Below are 7420 nucleotides of genomic sequence, written 5' to 3' on the forward strand. Positions count from 1 at the left end.
TTGAAGAAGGCACAAGTTGGAACAGCCATATATGGGCTGGAGGCAATGTCAGAGCTGGTTACACCACAGAGCTTTGGAGAAGTGGCTCAGATAGAGACGCCACTTACAGTGAAGGGCATGGGAAAGCCTGGAGTCACAAATGAGGCTAACTGACAGCCTAGGGATAGGAGAGTCAAACTCTACCCTGTCTCCCCTGAAAACAGCCAGAATTGGCAGCTAGGTTTCTACTGGAGCATCCTTTGGGGAAATAATTACCGTGCTCCAGCACTAGCGATCGCTCCACACAGAAGAGGATTTTCCAGCCATTGCCAGACCTAACAAGTCACATGCCTTTCCTTATATATGTTAACAGATCTTGAAACCATTTCATTCCTTTCGAGTAAGCACAGCAAAGCAAGAATTTCAATGTACATGAAAGACCTAGAGCATGGAGTGAATTCGAAGGAAAACTGAAAAAACAGAGAGGAGAAGAGGGCATTAGAGAGGAGAAGGACAGTTCATAGCCCCTCCATACCGGAAGGCAACCTGAAAAAGGGTGGGACCGAGTGCCGCATGAGACAGTCCGAAATCTGCCCCTCTTGGCCACACAGGACAACTCAGTTTCGCATTTAATGAATTAGGAAATGCAGCTGTCCATACTCCGAGTCAAGTTCATGCTGAACACTGCAGTAGTAACTTTATTTTTGATGGTGTACGATCAGTTTTTTTTTCAAGGTAGTTAGTGTTAATCCTACCGGTCAAGAGAGCTCGGTGGCCGGGTGGTGGGGCGGTGGCCGGGTGGTGGGGCGGGGCGTTCAGCACGCCCTTCACTGAAGCGGCCAGGCTGGGAGCAGGCAGTGGGAAGCGACAGCATGGCTGGAACATGCCAGTCCATTCCTGAGGGGATAAGAAGGAGACGGTTCATGACGATGAGATGGAGGTGGACTACGGGGAGAACGACAGGAGCAGTTCCAAAGACGAGGACCCCGAGAGCTCTCGGTGTCAGAGGATGGGGACAGCTCAGAAATGAATGATGAAGATTATCAAAGGAGAAGCATGGAACGTTTAGATGAGGTGTCCGATCTTGAGAAACAGTCTACGGATCTCAAAGACCAACTTTATAAAGAGCGGTTGAGTCAGGTGGATGCAAAACTCCCAGAAGTCATAGCTGGAAAAGCACCTGAGTATTTGGAACCACTGGCTCCAAACAAGAAAACACGCAAACTCTCACAAAGGGAGCAGGACTCTCTAGAGAACTCTGCTAAAGGTCCCTGAAGAACAAGTACGAATGTGAATCCAGGCTTCTCGCCAGCATTGTGGCAGTGGCAAGCTTTTGTTATATGATACAGTCCAGAGTCAGCTTGAGGAGAAGATAAGAGGCTTGAGGAGGACAGGCGGAACATTGACATTTCCTCAGAACTATGCAGTGAGCTTCAGTCAAGAAAAGAGACGAAGGATCCTTTCAGCCCTGACAAACAGACGCCGGTGTTGTCTCAGGTCCATATACAGTTTATATGCCGCAGGTTCTCGATATACTTGAGGACTGGACAACAATTAGGAAGGCAATGGCTACATTGGGTCCACCCCGAGTTAAAGCAGAACCACCTGTGAAACTAGAAAGATGTCTGCACAGTGCTAGATCTGAAGAGAGGAGACTGTATTATGGTGAATGGAATACACATGGACAAGCGATATGATTGATATGATTGATAAAAAAGACAAGGGTCCCGCAGGTGCTGTAATTACAACAATTAAGCATGATGGGAACAAATCTAAGCTTTACATTAAACAGCTACCGAAAGGGAAATATTCAATTAAAGATTCGCAATCCCGATTTAAGCGTTACCCATATCTACCTTATTAGTGTTACCAACTGTACTGGGCCATGGCAGCTGCGGAAGTGTACTCAGCAGCTTGTATTTGCATCCAGTCATGAGAGAGTGTGTCGCCTAGGTAGGACTCTAAGTAGACCCCATATTAGTAAGTCATTAAGGGAAATAGTGATACAATGTAATCATGACCGTCACGTTTATTTGCCTCGTAGGTCCCGAGCCAACAAGTCTGTTCAGTACGTATTTCTTTCTCCATATTGCTTCATTCTGTGTCTTACTCATGTGAGTGTCTCACCTTTAATGAACTACGGTAAGGTCATCTGCAGTTTTAAATTCCCACCATTGCCACTGCTGTTTGTACACATGACTGTTGAAATGTTCCTATAAATGATTTGTGCATTAGTTTCAATCAGAACGGAACTTTATACGTAAGTGTGTGAGTGTGTATACACAGAATCCCCAGCACACTTAGAACGGGTACCTGTTCAATCTTGTTTTACCCCAAATTAAACTGTTGGGTCTGAGAAGAAAGGGAACACTTTTGTAGACTGGTTTTCCTTCTCTTCTTCCTCGATGACCTCTTTTGCGGGTTGTTTTGGTATTTATTAGCAGCATTGTGTCAAGTGTGAACATGTTGCTGCCTGTGTTTACTGTGAGCTTCTAGAGGGCAGGTATGCTGCCTGGTGTTTATGATGCACAGTGTCAGAGTGACAAGTGGCAGTATTGTTGTGCTTTCTGCACATCTGAACTTTTGAAGATTCTAGTAAGCATTTTCCAGAGGCAAAACTAGATCCTTATTCTAATTTTATTGCTAGAGTAAAACAGACACTTCCATTAACAATACCATTCCCCAAGTTAGCTTTTTGAAAAAAAAAATCCAGTGTTTTTAACACTTTAAGGCCATTTGGTGAATTTAGAAATGTTGGCCTCCCTTCCCTTAGCCACATTCAAAATTGAAAGCCTCTGGAAGTATGCAGAAAACTGGAGCCCTCAGCAGGGCAGCGCAGATGGCTACAGTGTGACGTGAAGTACTCCGCTGGTCTCATTCACTTTAATTTCTGTTACAATGTATTTAAGGGGATGAGGAAGACTCACTTAACACTCCTCAAAGGAGTCTCTGCATGATTCTGTTAGTTCCTTATGATTTGACTCTGCAGCTACCTGGTGCAGGTCACTACTCCACAGTTGCCAGATTGTAACCGTTTGACTTTTGAAGTTCAGGGTCAGCAACACTGAGCTGCTCTGTTCCGTTTCTGATCACCCTTAGCGAGCGGCTGTGCGGACTGTCCAATCCTGTAGCATTTGGCAACACTTATGTCTATTTATCTATATCGATATTGATATCTATATCTATCTATCTATATATATTGATAAGCATTTTTTTTTTTGGTTTTTTCGAGACAGGGTTTCTCTGTATAGCCCTGGCTGTCCTGGAACTCACTCTGTAGACCAGGCTGGCCTCGAACTCAGAAATCTGCCTGTCTCTGCCTCCCAAGTGCTGGGATTAAAGGCGAGAGCCACCACCGCCTGACTTGATAAGCATTTTTAATGAGATTTGTATTTTTAAAATTTAGTATGTAATAAAAAGAAGTGTTTGAACGTCAAAAAAAAAAAAAAGAGTACAACCACTATCACAGTCTTAAGCCAAATTTGAAGAAGTTTTAGTAAAATACTAGCCAGGATGGGCTCTGGCCAGGACAACTCCAGGTTTCCAGGAAACAGCCACGAGTCATGTTTTGCAGAGGTTTTAAAAGGCAAATCCCACAACTCACCACATTTTCCATTAGGTCCAATCAAGGGCAAGCATTCATCCTGACGTAGTTCCTGCCTGCGTGCCTCCTGCCCACCATGAGATCTGGTACAACTGATGCAGATGGGTCGAACAAGCTTGTTTAGGCGAGTGAAACCAGAAAGGATAGCCTCCAGCGTTTAACTTTGGTTCTCACACCACCAACTCTGTCTTTCCATCAACTCCTCTGCGGGAAACAGGTTAAATAAGGCTTGTCAGTACAGAGTCTCTTTCCTCTCTTATAAATGCCGCAAACACACAAAAGAGACGAAATGACAGAAAATGGGAAAAACAAACACTCTTGTACATATGGAAGCTTGTAGAATGACTCTCTTTCAGATAGTGGCATGGAACAGCCCTGTGCACAGTTCACTTTAGAGCTGCCCTGTTCCTGCAAGCCAATGTGTACATTAAGGGGGGAAATGTTAACTAGTCAACAGTCAGAGAACCCCCATGATGACCTTTATGTAAATACCCAGGAAGAGGCAGATGCTGAGATGAATATTAGGATCCAGCAAGACTAATAAACCGGGTGGAATCTGTCATCTGTTGTCAAAGCTCCTTTTGCTTGCGTTTCTTCCTTCTTCCATGCCCCATACCCCAATATATCTACATTTTTTGGTGCCTAAATCCCCCAGGATACTGCCCTACCAGCTTTCAATTTCTGGTCCCCTCTCCCTAGTTAAAAGAATCAACTTTTTTTTTGTGTCTTTTGGGTCTCGTTGTTTTGTTTTTGTTTTTTTGAGATAGGGTTTTTCTATGTAGCCCTGGGTGTCCTAAAACTTTGTAGACCAGGCTGGCCTCGAACTGAGAGACACACTTGCCTCTGCCTCCTGAGCGTGGGTCTTTAATATAATGTAAGTATAGTTGGTTCCAGACCCCCAACTACTGTTTCAGAACCCCTTGATTCTTCAAGAGAAGACATTTTTATCCTTTTGCAAGTGGATTGGTCTGAGTGTCCTATCCTTTTGCAAATGAAGTGGTCTGAGTATGGGTTGATTACTGAGGACTTAGGATAGTTCAAGTTCTCTTAGAATTTTGTGTTATAACACATAGATGAGTGGCTGCCTGCTTTGTTGTTCTGAATATCGGTCCATGGCATACTCAGCTGATCCAAGGGAAAAGTCTCTTTCTCCCAACTTGCAAGATTGTGTGGTGTTGAAGTTGAAGCAAGAGCTTGCCCTTAAAAGTTAACGCCTATCTGGGGGAATGAACCTTAACTTCCCTCAGAGAAGCTTTTAGCCTCTTCCACTGAAAACTCTACTTCCTAGCCTGGTGCCTCATCGAATCTCCTAGATCCCTGGATGAATTTATTCAGCTTACACTTCTACATTGCTGTTCATCACCAAAGGAAGTCAGTACTGGAACTCAAGCAGGTCAGGAAGCAGGAGCTGATGCAGGGGCCATGGAGGGATGTTACTTACTGGCTTGCTTCCCCTGGCCTGCTCAGCTTGCTTTCTTATAGAACCCAGGACTACCAGCCCAGGGATGGCACCACCCACCCTTGATCTCTAATTGAGAAAATGCCTTACAGCTGGATCTCATGGAGGCATTTCCTCAAGGGAGGCTCCTTTCTCTGTGATAACTCCAGCTTGTGTCAAGTTGACACACAAAACCATCCAGTACTCATGTCTAGAGCTATAAAATGAATTCTTTGAAAGACATGGAAAAGCCAAAACCCAGCTCTGTATTGCTGGATTTTATTAGAAGTATTTCCACTCCAATAATGCTTGTTTCTTTGATTTTACAGGAAATAAACTCAGCATCCCACAGTTAGGGAGCTATGAAGTGCTGCTGAGAGAAGTCAGAACCATCTGTGCGTAACTGAGCAAGAATCGTTAATGCCTGGTCTCTAAGACAGCGTCCTGTGGACTTGGAAGAGTCCAGAAGGATTTTACGATGAGAATTAACTCTAAACCACTCATTTGCTAACTCTCTCTGATCCAAATTAGAGCTGCCTCAGCCACATTAACTTCCGAGTCGAAGGAATCATCGGAGGGGTCTGCACCAATGGGATTTTTGACTTGAGTAACTGGATGTTTCTACCCCTAAGAGGTTTGTGGTTTTCATAACTTGCAGTAATGCACACAAGGAAGCCAGAGGGCACCATGAGGGGGTCAGTTTTCTCCTTCTACCATGTGAGATCCAGGATTGAACTCAGGTCATCTGGCATGGCAGCAAATGCTTTTACCTACTGAGCCGTCTCACTGGCTAGGTAATCTAATTTTATACTAAGAAAACATTAAAGAATTGATAAAAAAAATAGAACAATGAGACTGTTAAAATCAGCCAGTGTCACTGTGGCGAGGATGATGGGTCAGACTTGGCTCAGCTATGATGGTGATCTTAATGGAACAGCATTGTCACCAGTACTCAAGAGACCCTGTCCTGCAAACTCCTGGACAGATTCCCATGGATCATATATTCGTTTACTTGAAACCCTTCTGTCAGTCTCCGTAAGCACTGGCTGTGCAGATGGACTTGCTTACTAGACATGATAATCAACTTATGTAGAATCTGTATGAAACAGATTTTTCTCTCACCGACTATTATTTTCAGGGGTTTTCTCTCCTCTTTCTTTGATCTTTAAAGGTTTATTTATTTTTATTTCATGTGGATGAGTGTTTTGTCTGCACGTATGTGAGTGTTCTGCCTTTGGAAGCCAGAAGAGTGTGTTGTATCCTTTGGAATAGGAGTATCTTAGTTGGGGTTTTACTGCTGTGAACAGACACCATGACCAAGGCAACTCTTATAAGGACAACATTTCACTGGAGTTGGCTTACAGGTTGAAAGGTTCAGTCCATTATCATCAAGGCAGAGCACAGCAGTGTCTAGGCAGACATGACTGGAAGGGCTAAGAGTTCATCCAAAGGCAGACAGGAGAAGACTGGTTCCAGGCAGCTAGGATGAGGGTCTTAAAGCCCACGCCCACAGTGACACACTTCCTCCAACAAGGCCACACCTACTCCAACAAGGCCACACCTCCAAATAGTGCCACTCCGTGGGCCAAGCATATTCAAAACCTCCCAGGGAGCTGGGCGGTGGTGGTGCACTTGGGAGGCAGAGGCAGGCAGATTTCTGAGTTCGAGGCCAGCCTGGTCTACAGAGTGAGTTCCAGGACAGCCAGGGCTACACAGAGAAACCCTGTCTCAGGAAAAAAAAAAAAGATCAAAACCTCCCAGGGAATTACTGACAGCTGTAAGCTGCCATGGGGGTGCTGGGAACTGAACTAGGGTCCTCTGCAAGAGCAGCCAGTGCTCTCACCTGCTGAACTGTCTCTCCAGCCCTTCTCTTTTGTATTAGTTCTGCTTGGTGTCTTCCTTCCTTGATAGTACCCATTGACTGTTCTTCCTGGTGTGATTAAATGTGCACAGACGCAACAAACAGAACATCATCTACATCGGTCTGCACCTTGAGGGCCTGATGGAAAACCAAAAAAAAAAAATGCTCAGCCACCTGGGCTGATGACTTATGCCTGTAATCTCAGTAATTGGGAGGCAGAAGCAGGAGAATTGCTATGACTTTGAGGCCAGTGTAGTCTTAATGCGTTTCAGAGCAGCTATGACTACATGGTGAGATTCTGTCTCAAAACAATCAAATGATGGCTATAAATCAATCATAATTACAACACCAGACCTGATGCTAATTTTAGCATAAGATATTGTCTTTTAAAAAGTGTATAAAGCTATGGTTTATTGTCATATAAGTAGGCCTAATTAGGCTTAGAGACTTTAAGCAATAACCATGAGTATTTTATTTTATTTTATTTTATTTTATTTTATGGATTGGTTGGGACTCAGTAGGAATAGTTCTTCTCCTA

General features: G+C 44.2%; 1 pseudogene; it reads left to right on the forward strand.

Moving 5' to 3' along the window:
* The first annotated feature begins 862 nt into the window (after positions 1-862).
* LOC114640453 lies at positions 863-1843 on the forward strand (annotated as a pseudogene).
* The last annotated feature ends 5577 nt before the right edge of the window (positions 1844-7420 follow it).

This window comes from Grammomys surdaster, unplaced genomic scaffold (genome assembly GCF_004785775.1).
Source record: "Grammomys surdaster isolate TR1022 unplaced genomic scaffold, NIH_TR_1.0 125818, whole genome shotgun sequence".
In the NCBI taxonomy this organism is placed as follows: domain Eukaryota; kingdom Metazoa; phylum Chordata; class Mammalia; order Rodentia; family Muridae; genus Grammomys; species Grammomys surdaster.